Below are 17,521 nucleotides of genomic sequence, written 5' to 3'. Positions count from 1 at the left end.
AAGAAACAAGAAAACCATTTGGAGAATGGACACCATCCTAAGGATAATGGATCTACGTCAAGAATAACAGTGGCGTAATAGGTTTAGATTTGGACCCTTAGGGTCGGAATGCAACTCGATTAAGGTTAGGCGTGCTTCCGCGATTAGTTTTAATTTTATCCTGTGGGTCTGGCTCTGAGAGATTAGAAATTCGACCTCCATGGCGTGGATTGGTTTAGGGCATGTGGCCGCTATTCCTTTCCTGTGATGGATGGGCGAATTTTGATCTTTGGAACCACCCACACCAAGTGTATTTTTTGTATGTATTAATCCGTTCTCTTACAGGCAAAGAAGACACGGACCGACCAATGCGTGTGAAGAAGAAACAAGAAAACCATTTGGAGAATGGACACCATCCTAAGGATAATGGATCTACGTCAAGAATAACAATGGCGTAATAGGTTTAGATTTGGACCCTTAGGGTCGGAATGCAACTCGATTAAGGTTAGGCGTGCATCCGCGATTAGTTTTAATTTTATCGTGTGTTTCTGGCTCTGAGAGAATAGAAATTCGACCTCCATGGTGTGGATTGGTTTACGGCATGTGGCCGCTATTCTATTCCTGTGATGGATGGGCGAATTTTGATCTTGGGAACCACCCACACGGAGTGTATTTTTATTATGTAATAATCCGTTCTCTTACAGGCAAAGAAGACACGGACCGACCAATGCGTCTGAAGAAGAAACAAGAAAACCATTTGGAGAATGGACACCATCCTAAGGATAATGGATCTACGTCAAGAATAACAGTGGCGTAATAGGTTTAGATTTGGACCCTTAAGGTCGGAATGCAACTCGATTAAGGTTAGGCGTGCATCCGCGATTAGTTTTAATTTTATCGTGTGTGTCTGGCTCTGAGAGATTAGAAATTCGACCTCCATGGCGTGGATTGGTTTACGGCATGTGGCCGCTATTCCATTCCTGTGATGGATGGGCGAATTTTGATTTTTGGAACCACCCACACGGAGTGTATTTTTTGTATGTATTAATCCGTTCTCTTACAAGCAAAGAAGACACGGACCGACCAATGCGTCTAAAGAAGAAGAAAAGAAAACCATTTGGAGAATGGACACCATCCTAAGGATAAGGGATCTACGTCAAGAATAACAGTGGCGTAATAGGTTTAGATTTGGACCCTTAGGGTCGGAATGCAACTCGATTAAGGTTAGGCGTGCATCCGCGATTAGTTTTAATTTTATCGTGTGTGTCTGGCTCTGAGAGATTAGAAATTCGACCTCCATGGCGTGGATTGGTTTAGGGCATGTGGCCGCTATTCCATTCCTGTGATGGATGGGCGAATTTTGATCTTGTGAACCACCCACACCAAGTGTATTTTTTGTATGTATTAATCCGTTCTCTTACAGGCAAAGAAGACACGGACCGACCATTGCGTGTGAAGAAGAAACAAGAAAACCATTTGGAGAATGGACATCATCCTAAGGATAATGGATCTACGTCAAGAATAACAGTGGCGTAATAGGTTTAGATTTGGACCCTAAGGGTCGGAATGCAACTCGATTAAGGTTTGGCGTGCATCCGCGATTAGTTTTAATTTTATCGTGTGTGTCTGGCTCTGAGAGAATAGAAATTCGACCTCCGTGGTGTGGATTGGTTTACGGCATGTGGCCGCTATTCTATTCCTGTGATGGATGGGCGAATATTGATCTTGGGAACCACCCACACCAAGCGTATTTTTATTATATAATAATCCGTTCTCTTACAGGCAAAGAAGACACGGACCGACCAATGCGTCTGAAGAAGAAACAAGAAAACCATTTGGAGAATGGACACCATCCTAATGATAATGGATCTACGTCTAGAATAACAATGGCGTAATAGGTTTAGATTTGGACCCTAGGGTCGGAATGCAACTCGATTAAGGTTAGGCGTGCATCCGCGATTAGTTTTAATTTTATCCTGTGTGTCTGGCTCTGAGAGATTAGAAATTCGACCTCCATGGCGTGGATTGGTTTACGGCATGTAACCGCTATTCCATTCCTGTGATGGATGGGCGAATTTTGATCTTGGGAACCACCCACACCAAGTGTATTTTTTGTATGTATTAATCCGTTCTCTTACAGGCAAAGAAGACACGGACCGACCATTGCGTGTGAAGAAGAAACAAGAAAACCATTTGGAGAATGGACACTATCCTAAGGATAATGGATCTACGTCTAGAATAACAGTGGCGTAATAGGTTTAGATTTGGACCCTTAGGGTCGGAATGCAACTCGATTAAGGTTTGGCGTGCATCCGCGATTAGTTTTAATTTTATCGTGTGTGTCTGGCTCTGAGAGAATAGAAATTCGACCTCCGTGGTGTGGATTGGTTTACGGCATGTGGCCGCTATTCTATTCCTGTGATGGATGGGCGAATATTGATCTTGGGAACCACCCACACCAAGCGTATTTTTATTATATAATAATCCGTTCTCTTACAGGCAAAGAAGACACGGACCGACCAATGCGTCTGAAGAAGAAACAAGAAAACCATTTGGAGAATGGACACCATCCTAAGGATAATGGATCTACGTCTAGAATAACAATGGCGTAATAGGTTTAGATTTGGACCCTAGGGTCGGAATGCAACTCGATTAAGGTTAGGCGTGCATCCGCGATTAGTTTTAATTTTATCCTGTGTGTCTGGCTCTGAGAGATTAGAAATTCGACCTCCATGGGGTGGATTGGTTTACGGCATGTGGCCGCTATTCTATTCCTGTGATGGATGGGCGAATTTTGATCTTGGGAACCACCCACACCAAGCGTTTTTTGTATTATGTAATAATCCGTTCTCTTACAGGCAAAGAAGACACGGACCGACCAATGCGTCTGAAGAGGAAACAAGAAAACCATTTGGAGAATGGACACCATCCTAAGGATAATGGATCTACCTCAAGAATAACAATGGCGTAATAGGTTTAGATTTGGACCCTTAGGGTCGGAATGCAACTCGATTAAGGTTAGGCGTGCATCCGCGATTAGTTTTAATTTTATCCTGTGTGTCTGGCTCTGAGAGATTAGAAATTTGACCTCCATGGCGTGGATTGGTTAAGGGCATGTGGCCGCTATTCATTCCTGTGATGGATGGGCGAATTTTGATCTTTGGAACCACCCACACGGAGTGTATTTTTGGTATGTTTTAATCCGTTCTCTTACAGGCAAAGAAGACACGGACCGACCAATGCGTCTGAAGAAGAAACAAGAAAACCATTTGGAGAATGGACACCATCCTAAGGATAATGGATCTACGTCTAGAATAACAGTGGCGTAATAGGTTTAGATTTGGACCCTTAGGGTCGGAATGCAACTCGATTAAGGTTAGGCGTACATCCGCGATTAGTTTTAATTTTATCCTGTGTGTCTGGCTCTGAGAGATTAGAAATTCGACCTCCATGGCGTGGATTGGTTTACGGCATGGTGCCGCTATTCCATTCCTGTGATGTATGGGCGAATTTTGATCTTTGGAACCACCCACACCAAGTGTATTTTTTGTATGTATTAATCCATTCTCTTACAGGCAAAGAAGACACGGACCGACCAATACGTGTGAAGAAGAAACAAGAAAACCATTTGGAGAATGGACACCATCCTAAGGATAATGGATCTACGCCTAGAATAACAGTGGCGTAATAGGTTTAGATTTGGACCCTTAGGGTCGGAATGCAACTCGATTAAGGTTAGGCGTGCATCCGCGATTAGTTTTAATTTTATCCTGTGTGTCTGGCTCTGAGAGATTAGAAATTCGACCTCCATGGCGTGGATTGGTTTACGGCATGTGGCCGCTATTCTATTCCTGTGATGGATGGGCGAATTTTGATCTTGGGAACCACCCACACCAAGCGTTTTTTTATTATGTAATAATCCGTTCTCTTACAGGCAAAGAAGACACGGACCGACCAATGCGTCTGAAGAAGAAACAAGAAAACCATTTGGAGAATGGACACCATCCTAAGGATAATGGATCTACGTCAAGAATAACAGTGGCGTAATAGGTTTAGATTTGGACCCTTAGGGTCGGAATGCAACTCGATTAAGGTTTGGCGTGCATCCGCGATTAGTTTTAATTTGATCGTGTGTGTCTGGCTCTGAGAGAATAGAAATTCGACCTCCATGGTGTGGATTGGTTTACGGCATGTGGCCGCTATTCTATTCCTGTGATGGATGGGCGAATTTTGATCTTGGGAACCACCCACACCAAGCGTATTTTTATTATGTAATAATCCGTTCTCTTACAGGCAAAGAAGACATGGACCGACCAATGCGTCTGAAGAAGATACAAGAAAACCATTTGGAGAATGGACACTATCCTAAGGATAATGGATCTACGTCTAGAATAACAGTTGCGTAATAGGTTTAGATTTGGACCCTTAGGGTCGGAATGCAACTCGATTAAGGTTAGGCGTGCATCCGCGATTAGTTTTAATTTTATCCTGTGTGTCTGGCTCTGAGAGATTAGAAATTTGACCTCCATGGCGTGGATTGGTTAAGGGCATATGGCCGCTATTCATTCCTGTGATGGATGGGCGAATTTTGATCTTTGGAACCACCCACACGGAGTGTATTTTTTTTATGTATTAATCCGTTCTCTTACAGGCAAAGAACACACGGACCGACCAATGCGTCTGAAGAAGAAACAAGAAAACCATTTGGAGAATGGACACCATCCTAAGGATGATGGATCTACGTCAAGAATAACAGTGGCGTAATAGGTTTAGATTTGGACCCTTAGGGTCGGAATGCAACTCGATTAAGGTTAGGCGTCCATCCGCGATTAGTTTTAATTTTATCCTGTGGGTCTGGCTCTGAGAGATTAGAAATTCGACCTCCATGGCGTGGATTGGTTTAGGGCATGTGGCCGCTATTCCATTCCTGTGATGGATGGGCGAATTTTGATCTTTGGAACCACCCACACGGAGTGTATTTTTTGTATGTATTAATCCGTTCTCTTACAGGCAAAGAAGACACGGACCGACCAATGCGTCTGAAGAAGAAACAAGAAAACCATTTGGAGAATGGACACCATCCTAAGGATAATGGATCTACGTCAAGAATAACAATGGCGTAATAGGTTTAGATTTGGACCCTTAGGGTCGGAATGCAACTCGATTAAGGTTAGGCGTGCATCCGCGATTAGTTTTAATTTTATCCTGTGTGTCTGGCTCTGAGAGATTAGAAATTCGACCTCCATGGCGTGGATTGGTTTACGGCATGTGGCCGCTATTCCATTCCTGTGATGGATGGGTGAATTTTGATCTTGGGAACCACCCACACGGAGTTTATTTTTTGTATGTATTAATCCGTTCTCTTACAGGCAAAGAGGACACGGACCGACCAATGCGTCTGAAGAAGAAACAGAAAACCATTTGGAGAATGGACACCATCCTAAGGATAATGGATCTACGTCAAGAATAACAATGGCGTAATAGGTTTAGATTTGGACCCTTAGGGTCGGAATGCAACTCGATTAAGGTTAGGCGTGCATCCGCGATTAGTTTTAATTTTATCCTGTGTGTCTGGCTCTGAGAGATTAGAAATTCGACCTCCATGGCGTGGATTGGTTTACGGCATGTGGCCGCTATTCCATTCCTGTGATGGATGGGCGAATTTTGTTCTTTGGAACCACCCACACGGAGTGTATTTTTTGTATGTATTAATCCGTTCTCTTACAGGCAAAGAAGACACGGACCGACCAATGCGTCTGAAGAAGAAACAAGAAAACCATTTGGAGAATGGACACCATCCTAAGGATAATGGATCTACGTCAAGAATAACAGTGGCGTAATAGGTTTAGATTTGGACCCTTAGGGTCGGAATGCAACTCGATTAAGGTTAGGCGTGCATCCGCGATTAGTTTTAATTTTATCCTGTGGGTCTGGCTCTGAGAGATTAGAAATTCGACCTCCATGGCGTGGATTGGTTTAGGGCATGTGGCCGCTATTCCATTCCTGTGATGGATGGGCGAATTTTGATCTTTGGAACCACCCACACCAAGTGTATTTTTTGTATGTATTAATCCGTTCTCTTACAGGCAAAGAAGACACGGACCGACCAATGCGTGTGAAGAAGAAACAAGAAAACCATTTGGAGAATGGACACCATCCTAAGGATAATGGATCTTCGTCAAGAATAACAATGGCGTAATAGGTTTAGATTTGGACCCTTAGGGTCGGAATGCAACTCGATTAAGGTTAGGCGTGCATCCGCGATTAGTTTTAATTTTATCGTGTGGGTCTGGCTCTGAGAGAATAGAAATTCGACCTCCATGGTGTGGATTGGTTTACGGCATGTGGCCGCTATTCTATTCCTGTGATGGATGGGCGAATTTTGATCTTGGGAACCACCCACACGGAGTGTATTTTTTGTATGTATTAATCAGTTCTCTTACAGGCAAAGAAGACACGGACCGACCAATGCGTCTGAAGAAGAAACAAGAAAACCATTTGGAGAATGGACACCATCCTAAGGATAATGGATCTACGTCAAGAATAACAGTGGCGTAATAGGTTTAGATTTGGACCCTTAGGGTCGGAATGCAACTCGATTAAGGTTTGGCGTGCATCCGCGATTAGTTTTAATTTTATCGTGTGTGTCTGGCTCTGAGAGAATAGAAATTCGACCTCCATGGTGTGGATTGGTTTACGGCATGTGGCCGCTATTCTATTCCTGTGATGGATGGGCGAATTTTGATCTTGGGAACCACCCACACCAAGCGTATTTTTATTATGTAATAATCCGTTCTCTTACAGGCAAAGAAGACACGGACCGACCAATGCGTCTGAAGAAGATACAAGAAAACCATTTGGAGAATGGACACCATCCTAAGGATAATGGATCTACGTCTAAAATAACAGTGGCGTAATAGGTTTAGATTTGGACCCTTAGGGTCGGAATGCAACTCGATTAAGGTTAGGCGTGCATCCGCGATTAGTTTTAATTTTATCCTGTGTGTCTGGCTCTGAGAGATTAGAAATTTGACCTCCATGGCGTGGATTGGTTAAGGGCATATGGCCGCTATTCATTCCTGTGATGGATGGGCGAATTTTGATCTTTGGAACCACCCACACGGAGTGTATTTTTTTTATGTATTAATCCGTTCTCTTACAGGCAAAGAAGACACGGACCGACCAATGCGTCTGAAGATGAAACAAGAAAACCATTTGGAGAATGGACACCATCCTAAGGATAATGGATCTACGTCAAGAATAACAGTGGCGTAATAGGTTTAGATTTGGACCCTTAGGGTCGGAATGCAACTCGATTAAGGTTAGGCGTGCATCCGCGATTAGTTTTAATTTTATCCTGTGTGTCTGGCTCTGAGAGATTAGAAATTCGACCTCCATGGCGTGGATTGGTTTAGGGCATTTTGCCGCTATTCCATTCCTGTGATGGATGGGCGAATTTTGATCTTTGGAACCACCCACACCAAGTGTATTTTTTGTATGTATTAATCCGTTCTCTTACAGGCAAAGAAGACACGGACCGACCAATGCGTGTGAAGAAGAAACAAGAAAACCATTTGGAGAATGGACACCATCCTAAGGATAATGGATCTACGTCAAGAATAACAATGGCGTAATAGGTTTAGATTTGGACCCTTTGGGTCGGAATGCAACTCGATTAAGGTTAGGCGTGCATCCGCGATTAGTTTTAATTTTATCGTGTGTGTCTGGCTCTGAGAGAATAGAAATTCGACCTCCGTGGTGTGGATTGGTTTACGACATGTGGCCGCTATTCTATTCCTGTGATGGATGGGCGAATTTTGATCTTGGGAACCACCAACACGGAGTGTATTTTTTGTATGTATTAATCAGTTCTCTTAGAGGCAAAGAAGACACGGACCGACCAATGCGTCTGAAGAAGAAACAAGAAAACCATTTGGAGAATGGACACCATCCTAAGGATAATGGATCTACGTCAAGAATAACAGTGGCGTAATAGGTTTAGATTTGGACCCTTAGGGTCGGAATGCAACTCGATTAAGGTTTGGCGTGCATCCGCGATTAGTTTTAATTTGATCGTGTGTGTCTGGCTCTGAGAGAATAGAAATTCGACCTCCATGGTGTGGATTGGTTTACGGCATGTGGCCGCTATTCTATTCCTGTGATGGATGGGCGAATTTTGATCTTGGGAACCACCCACACCAATGGTATCTTTATTATGTAATAATCCATTCTCTTACAGGCAAAGAAGACACGGACCGACCAATGCGTCTGAAGAAGATACAAGAAAACCATTTGGAGAATGGACACCATCCTAAGGATAATGGATCTACGTCTAGAATAACAGTGGCGTAATAGGTTTAGATTTGGACCCTTAGGGTCGGAATGCAACTCGATTAAGGTTAGGCGTGCATCCGCGATTAGTTTTAATTTTATCCTGTGTGTCTGGCCCTGAGAGATTAGAAATTTGACCTCCATGGCGTGGATTGGTTAAGGGCATGTGGCCGGTATTCATTCCTGTGATGGATGGGCGAATTTTGATCTTTGGAACCACCCACACGGAGTGTATTTTTTTTATGTATTAATCCGTTCTCTTACAGGCAAAGAACACACGGACCGACCAATGCGTCTGAAGAAGAAATAAGAAAACCATTTGGAGAATGGACACCATCCTAAGGATAATGGTACTACGTCAAGAATAACACTGGCGTAATAGGTTTAGATTTGGACCCTTAGGGTCGGAATGCAACTCGATTAAGGTTAGGCGTGCATCCGCGATTACTTTTAATTTTATCCTGTGTGTCTGGCTCTGAGAGATTAGAAATTCGAACTCCATGGCGTGGATTGGTTTAGGGCATGTGGCCGCTATTCTATTCATGTGATGGATGGGCGAATTTAGATCTTGGGAACCACCCACACGGAGTGTATTTTATGTATGTATTAATCAGTTCTCTTACAGGCAAAGAAGACACGGACCGACCAATGCGTCTGAAGAAGAAACAAGAAAACCATTTGGAGAATGGACACCATCCTAAGGATAATGGATCTACGTCAAGAATAACAGTGGCGTAATAGGTTTAGATTTGGACCCTTAGGGGCCGGAATGCAACTCGATTAAGGTTAGGCGTGCATCCGCGATTAGTTTTAATTTTATCCTGTGTGTCTGGCTCTGAGAGATTAGAAATTCGAACTCCATGGCGTGGATTGGTTTAGGGCATGTGGCCGCTATTCTATTCATGTGATGGATGGGCGAATTTTGATCTTGGGAACCACCCACACGGAGTGTATTTTATTTATGTATTAATCAGTTCTCTTACAGGCAAAGAAGACACGGACCGACCAATGCGTCTGAAGAAGAAACAAGAAAACCATTTGGAGAATGGACACCATCCTAAGGATAATGGATCTACGTCAAGAATAACAATGGCGTAATAGGTTTAGATTTGGACCCTTAGGGTCGGAATGCAACTCGATTAAGGTTAGGCGTGCATCCGCGATTAGTTTTAATTTTATCGTGTGGGTCTGGCTCTGAGAGAATAGAAATTCGACCTCCATGGTGTGGATTGGTTTACGGCATGTGGCCGCTATTCTATTCCTGTGATGGATGGGCGAATTTTGATCTTGGGAACCACCCACACGGAGTGTATTTTTTTATATGTATTAATCAGTTCTCTTACAGGCAAAGAAGACACGGACCGACCAATGCGTCTGAAGAAGAAACAAGAAAACCATTTGGAGAATGGACACCATCCTAAGGATAATGGATCTACGTCAAGAATAACAGTGGCGTAATAGGTTTAGATTTGGACCCTTAGGGTCGGAATGCAACTCGATTAAGGTTTGGCGTGCATCCGCGATTAGTTTTAATTTTATCGTGTGTGTCTGGCTCTGGGAGAATAGAAATTCGACCTCCATGGTGTGGATTGGTTTACGGCATGTGGCCGCTATTCTATTCCTGTGATGGATGGGCGAATTTTGTTCTTGGGAACCACCCACACCAAGCGTATTTTTATTATGTAATAATCCGTTCTCTTACAGGCAAAGAAGACACGGACCGACCAATGCGTCTGAAGAAGAAACAAGAAAACCATTTGGAGAATGGACACCATCCTAAGGATAATGGATCTACCTCAAGAATAACAGTGGCGTAATAGGTTTAGATTTGGACCCTTAGGGTCGGAATGCAACTCGATTAAGGTTAGGAGTGCATCCGCGATTAGTTTTAATTTTATCCTGTGTGTCTGGCTCTGAGAGATTAGAAATTCGACCTCCATGGCGTGGATTGGTTTACGGCATGTGGCCGCTATTCCATTCCTGTGATGGATGGGCGAATTTTGATCTTTGGAACCACCCACACCAAGTGTATTTTTTGTATGTATTAATCCATTCTCTTACAGGCAAAGAAGACACGGACCGACCAATGCGTGTGAAGAAGAAACAAGAAAACCATTTGGAGAATGGACACCATCCTAAGGATAATGGATCTACGTCTAGAATAACAGTGGCGTAATAGGTTTAGATTTGGACCCTTAGGGTCGGAATGCAACTCGATTAAGGTTAGGCGTACATCCGCGATTAGTTTTAATTTTATCCTGTGTGTCTGGCTCTGAGAGATTAGAAATTCGACCTCCATGGCGTGGATTGGTTTACGGCATGTGGCCGCTATTCCATTCCTGTGATGGATGGGCGAATTTTGATCTTGGGAACCACCCACACGGAGTGTTTTTTTTGTATGTATTAATCCGTTCTCTTACAGGCAAAGAAGACACGGACCGACCAATGCGTCTGAAGAAGAAACAAGAAAACCATTTGGAGAATGGACACCATCCTAAGGATAATGGATCTACCTCAAGAATAACAATGGCGTAATAGGTTTAGATTTGGACCCTTAGGGTCGGAATGCAACTCGATTAAGGTTAGGCGTGCATCCGCGATTAGTTTTAATTTTATCCTGTGTGTCTGGCTCTGAGAGATTAGAAATTTGACCTCCATGGCGTGGATTGGTTAAGGGCATGTGGCCGCTATTCATTCCTGTGATGGATGGGCGAATTTTGATCTTTGGAACCACCCACACGGAGTGTATTTTTTGTATGTATTAATCCGTTCTCTTACAGGCAAAGAAGACACGGACCGACCAATGCGTCTGAAGAAGAAACAAGAAAACCATTTGGAGAATGGACACCATCCTAAGGATAATGGATCTACGTCAAGAATAACAGTGGCGTAATAGGTTTAGATTTGGACCCTTAGGGGCCGGAATGCAACTCGATTAAGGTTAGGCGTGCATCCGCGATTAGTTTTAATTTTATCCTGTGTGTCTGGCTCTGAGAGATTAGAAATTCGAACTCCATGGCGTGGATTGGTTTAGGGCATGTGGCCGCTATTCTATTCATGTGATGGATGGGCGAATTTTTATCTTGGGAACCACCCACACGGAGTGTATTTTATTTATGTATTAATCAGTTCTCTTACAGGCAAAGAAGACACGGACCGACCAATGCGTCTGAAGAAGAAACAAGAAAACCATTTGGAGAATGGACACCATCCTAAGGATAATGGATCTACGTCAAGAATAACAATGGCGTAATAGGTTTAGATTTGGACCCTTAGGGTCGGAATGCAACTCGATTAAGGTTAGGCGTGCATCCGCGATTAGTTTTAATTTTATCGTGTGGGTCTGGCTCTGAGAGAATAGAAATTCGACCTCCATGGTGTGGATTGGTTTACGGCATGTGGCCGCTATTCTATTCCTGTGATGGATGGGCGAATTTTGATCTTGGGAACCACCCACACGGAGTGTATTTTTTTATATGTATTAATCAGTTCTCTTACAGGCAAAGAAGACACGGACCGACCAATGCGTCTGAAGAAGAAACAAGAAAACCATTTGGAGAATGGACACCATCCTAAGGATAATGGATCTACGTCAAGAATAACAGTGGCGTAATAGGTTTAGATTTGGACCCTTAGGGTCGGAATGCAACTCGATTAAGGTTTGGCGTGCATCCGCGATTAGTTTTAATTTTATCGTGTGTGTCTGGCTCTGGGAGAATAGAAATTCGACCTCCATGGTGTGGATTGGTTTACGGCATGTGGCCGCTATTCTATTCCTGTGATGGATGGGCGAATTTTGTTCTTGGGAACCACCCACACCAAGCGTATTTTTATTATGTAATAATCCGTTCTCTTACAGGCAAAGAAGACACGGACCGACCAATGCGTCTGAAGAAGAAACAAGAAAACCATTTGGAGAATGGACACCATCCTAAGGATAATGGATCTACCTCAAGAATAACAGTGGCGTAATAGGTTTAGATTTGGACCCTTAGGGTCGGAATGCAACTCGATTAAGGTTAGGAGTGCATCCGCGATTAGTTTTAATTTTATCCTGTGTGTCTGGCTCTGAGAGATTAGAAATTCGACCTCCATGGCGTGGATTGGTTTACGGCATGTGGCCGCTATTCCATTCCTGTGATGGATGGGCGAATTTTGATCTTTGGAACCACCCACACCAAGTGTATTTTTTGTATGTATTAATCCATTCTCTTACAGGCAAAGAAGACACGGACCGACCAATGCGTGTGAAGAAGAAACAAGAAAACCATTTGGAGAATGGACACCATCCTAAGGATAATGGATCTACGTCTAGAATAACAGTGGCGTAATAGGTTTAGATTTGGACCCTTAGGGTCGGAATGCAACTCGATTAAGGTTAGGCGTACATCCGCGATTAGTTTTAATTTTATCCTGTGTGTCTGGCTCTGAGAGATTAGAAATTCGACCTCCATGGCGTGGATTGGTTTACGGCATGTGGCCGCTATTCCATTCCTGTGATGGATGGGCGAATTTTGATCTTGGGAACCACCCACACGGAGTGTTTTTTTTGTATGTATTAATCCGTTCTCTTACAGGCAAAGAAGACACGGACCGACCAATGCGTCTGAAGAAGAAACAAGAAAACCATTTGGAGAATGGACACCATCCTAAGGATAATGGATCTACCTCAAGAATAACAATGGCGTAATAGGTTTAGATTTGGACCCTTAGGGTCGGAATGCAACTCGATTAAGGTTAGGCGTGCATCCGCGATTAGTTTTAATTTTATCCTGTGTGTCTGGCTCTGAGAGATTAGAAATTTGACCTCCATGGCGTGGATTGGTTAAGGGCATGTGGCCGCTATTCATTCCTGTGATGGATGGGCGAATTTTGATCTTTGGAACCACCCACACGGAGTGTATTTTTTGTATGTATTAATCCGTTCTCTTACAGGCAAAGAAGACACGGACCGACCAATGCGTCTGAAGAAGAAACAAGAAAACCATTTGGAGAATGGACACCATCCTAAGGATAATGGATCTACGTCAAGAATAACAGTGGCGTAATAGGTTTAGATTTGGACCCTTAGGGTCGGAATGCAACTCGATTAAGGTTAGGCGTGCATCCGCGATTAGTTTTAATTTTATCCTGTGTGTCTGGCTCTGAGAGATTAGAAATTCGACCTCCATGGCGTGGATTGGTTTACGGCATGTGGCCGCTATTCCATTCCTGTGATGGATGGGTGAATTTTGATCTTGGGAACCACCCACACGGAGTGAATTTTTATATGTATTAATCCGTTCTCTTACAGGCAAAGAAGACACGGACCGACCAATGCGTCTGAAGAAGAAACAAGAAAACCATTTGGAGAATGGACACCATCCTAAGGATAATGGATCTACGTCAAGAATAACAATGGCGTAATAGGTTTAGATTTGGACCCTTAGGGTCGGAAGGCAACTCGATTAAGGTTAGGCGTGCATCCGCGATTAGTTTTAATTTTATCCTGTGTGTCTGGCTCTGAGAGATTAGAAATTCGACCTCCATGGCGTGGATTGGTTTACGGCATGTGGCCGCTATTCTATTCCTGTGATGGATGGGCGAATTTTGATCTTGGGAACCACCCACACCAAGCGTTTTTTTATTATGTAATAATCCGTTCTCTTACAGGCAAAGAAGACACGGACCGACCAATGCGTCTGAAGAAGAAACAAGAAAACCATTTGGAGAATGGACACCATCCTAAGGATAATGGATCTACGTCAAGAATAACAGTGGCGTAATAGGTTTAGATTTGGACCCTTAGGGTCGGAATGCAACTCGATTAAGGTTAGGCGTGCATCCGCGATTAGTTTTAAGTTTATCCTGTGTGTCTGGCTCTGAGAGATTAGAAATTTGACCTCCATGGCGTGGATTAGTTAAGGGCATGTGGCCGCTATTCATTCCTGTGATGGATGGGCGAATTTTGATCTTTGGAACCACCCACACGGAGTGTATTTTTTTTATGTATTAATCCGTTCTCTTACAGGCAAAGAAGACACGGACCGACCAATGCGTCTAAAGAAGAAGAAAAGAAAACCATTTGGAGAATGGACACCATCCTAAGGATAATGGATCTACGTCAAGAATAACAGTGGCGTAATAGGTTTAGATTTGGACCCTTAGGGTCGGAATGCAACTCGATTAAGGTTAGGCGTGCATCCGCGATTAGTTTTAATTTTATCCCCTGTGTCTGGCTCTGAGAGATTAGAAATTCGACCTCCATGGCGTGGATTGGTTTACGGCATGTGGCCGCTATTCCATTCCTGTGATGGATGGGCGAATTTTGATCTTTGGAACCACCCACACGGAGTGTATTTTTTTATATGTATTAATCAGTTCTCTTACAGGCAATGAAGACACGGACCGACCAATGCGTCTGAAGAAGAAACAAGAAAACCATTTGGAGAATGGACACCATCCTAAGGATAATGGATCTACGTCTAGAATAACAGTGGCGTAATAGGTTTAGATGTGGACCCTTAGGGTCGGAATGCAACTCGATTAAGGTTAGGAGTGCATCCGCGATTAGTTTTAATTTTATCCTGTGTGTCTGGCTCTGAGAGATTAGAAATTCGACCTCCATGGCGTGGATTGGTTTACGGCATGTGGCCGCTATTCCATTCCTGTGATGTATGTGCGAATTTTGATCTTTGGAACCACCCACACCAAGTGTATTTTTTGTATGTATTAATCCGTTCTCTTACAGGCAAAGAAGACACGGACCGACCAATGCGTCTGAAGAAGAAACAAGAAAACCATTTGGAGAATGGACACAATCCTAAGGATAATGGATCTACGTCAAGAATAACAGTGGCGTAATAGGTTTAGATTTGGACCCTTAGGGTCGGAATGTAACTCGATTAAGGTTTGGCGTGCATCCGCGATTAGTTTTAATTTTATCCTGTGGGTCTTGCTCTGAGAGATTAGAAATTCGACCTCCAAGGCGTGGATTGGTTAAGGGCATGTGGCCGCTATTCATTCCTGTGATGGATGGGCGAATTTTGATCTTGGGAACCACCCACACGGAGTGTATTTTTTGTATGTATTAAACAGTTCTCTTACAGGCAAAGAAGACACGGACCGACCAATGCGTCTGAAGAAGAAACAAGAAAACCATTTGGAGAATGGACACCATCCTAAGGATAATGGATCTACGTCAAGAATAACAGTGGCGTAATAGGTTTAGATTCGGACCCTTAGGGTCGGAATGCAACTCGATTAACGTTAGGCTTGCATCCGCGATTAGTTTTAATTTTATCCTGTGTGTCTGGCTCTGAGAGATTAGAAATTCGACCTCCATGGCGTGGATTGGTTTACGGCATGTGGCCGCTATTCCATTCCTGTGATGGGTGGGCGAATTTTGATCTTTTGAACGAGTCACACCAAGTGTATTTTTTGTATGTATTAATCCGTTCTCTTACAGGCAAAGAAGACACGGACCGACCAATGCGTCTGAAGAAGAAACAAGAAAACCATTTGGAGAATGGACACCATCCTAAGGATAATGGATCTACGTCAAGATTAACAGTGGCGTAATAGGTTTAGATTTGGACCCTTAAGGTCGGAATGCAACTCGATTAAGGTTAGGGGTGCATCCGCGATTAGTTTTAATTTTATCCTGTGTGTCTGGCTTTGAGAGATTAGAAATTCGAACTCCATGGCGTGGATTGGTTTACGGCATGTGGCCGTTATTCCATTCCTGTGATGGATGGGCGAATTTTGATCTTTGGAACCACCCACACCAAGTGTATTTTTTGTATGCATTAATCCGTTCTCTTACAGGCAAAGAAGACACGGACCGACCAATGCGTCTGAAGAAGAAACAAGAAAACCATTTGGAGAATGGACACCATCCTAAGGATAATGGATCTACGTCAAGAATAACAGTGGCGTAATAGGTTTAGATTTGGACCCTTAAGGTCGGAATGCAACTCGATTAAGGTTAGGCGTGCATCCGCGATTAGTTTTAATTTTATCCTGTGTGTCTGGCTCTGAGAGATTTGAAATTCGAACTCCATGGCGTGGATTGGTTTACGGCACGTGGCCGCTATTCCTTTCCTGTGATGAATGGGCGAATTTTGATCTTTGGAACCACCCACACCAAGTGTATTTTTTGTGTGCATTAATCCGTTCTCTTACAGGCCAAGAAGACACGGACCGACCAATGCGTCTGAAGAAAAAACAAGAAAACCATTTGGAGAATGGACAACATCCTAAGGATCATGGATCTACGTCAAGAATAACACTGGCGTAATAGGTTTAGATTTGGACTCTTAGGGTCGGAATGCAACTCGATTAAGGTTAGGCGTGCATCCGCGATTAGTTTTAATTTTATCCTGTGTGTCTGGCTCTGAGACATTAGTAATTCGACCTCCATGGCGTGGATTGGTTTACGGCATGTGGCCGCTATTCCATTCCTGTGATGGGTGGGCGAATTTTGATCTTTTGAACGAGTCACACCAAGTGTATTTTTTGTATGTATTAATCCGTTCTCTTACAGGCAAAGAAGAACGGACCGACCAATGCGTCTAAAGAAGAAACAAGAAAACCATTTGGAGAATGGACACCATCCAAAGGATAATGGATCTACGTCAAGAATAACAGTGGCGTAATAGGTTTAGATTTGGACCCTTAGGGTCGGAATGTAACTCGATTAAGGTTAGGCGTTCATCCGCGATTAGTTTTAATTTTATCCTGTGTGTCTGGCTCTGAGAGATTAGAAATTCGAACTCCATGGCGTGGATTGGTTTACGGCATGTGGCCGCTATTCCATTCCTGTGATGGGTGGGCGAATTTTTATCTTTGGAACCACCCACACCAAGTGTATTTTTGTATGTATTAATCCGTTCTCTTACAGGCAAAGAAGACACGGACCGACCAATGCGTCTGAAGAAAAAACAAGAAAACCATTTGGAGAATGGACAACATCCTAAGGATCATGGATCTACGTCAAGAATAACACTGGCGTAATAGGTTTAGATTTGGACCCTTAGGGACGGAATGCAACTCGATTAAGGTTAGGCGTGCATCCGCGATTAGTTTTAATTTTATCCTGTGTGTCTGGCTCTGAGAGATTAGTAATTCGACCTCCATGGCGTGGATTGGTTTACGGCATGTGGCCGCTATTCCATTCCTGTGATGGGTGGGCGAATTTTTATCTTTGGAACCACCCACACCAAGTGTATTT

Source organism: Hetaerina americana, unplaced genomic scaffold (assembly GCF_022747635.1).
Source record: "Hetaerina americana unplaced genomic scaffold, ioHetAmer1.1.p SCAF_5, whole genome shotgun sequence".
NCBI lineage: Eukaryota > Metazoa > Arthropoda > Insecta > Odonata > Calopterygidae > Hetaerina > Hetaerina americana.
Note: the sequence above shows the minus strand (reverse complement) of the source record.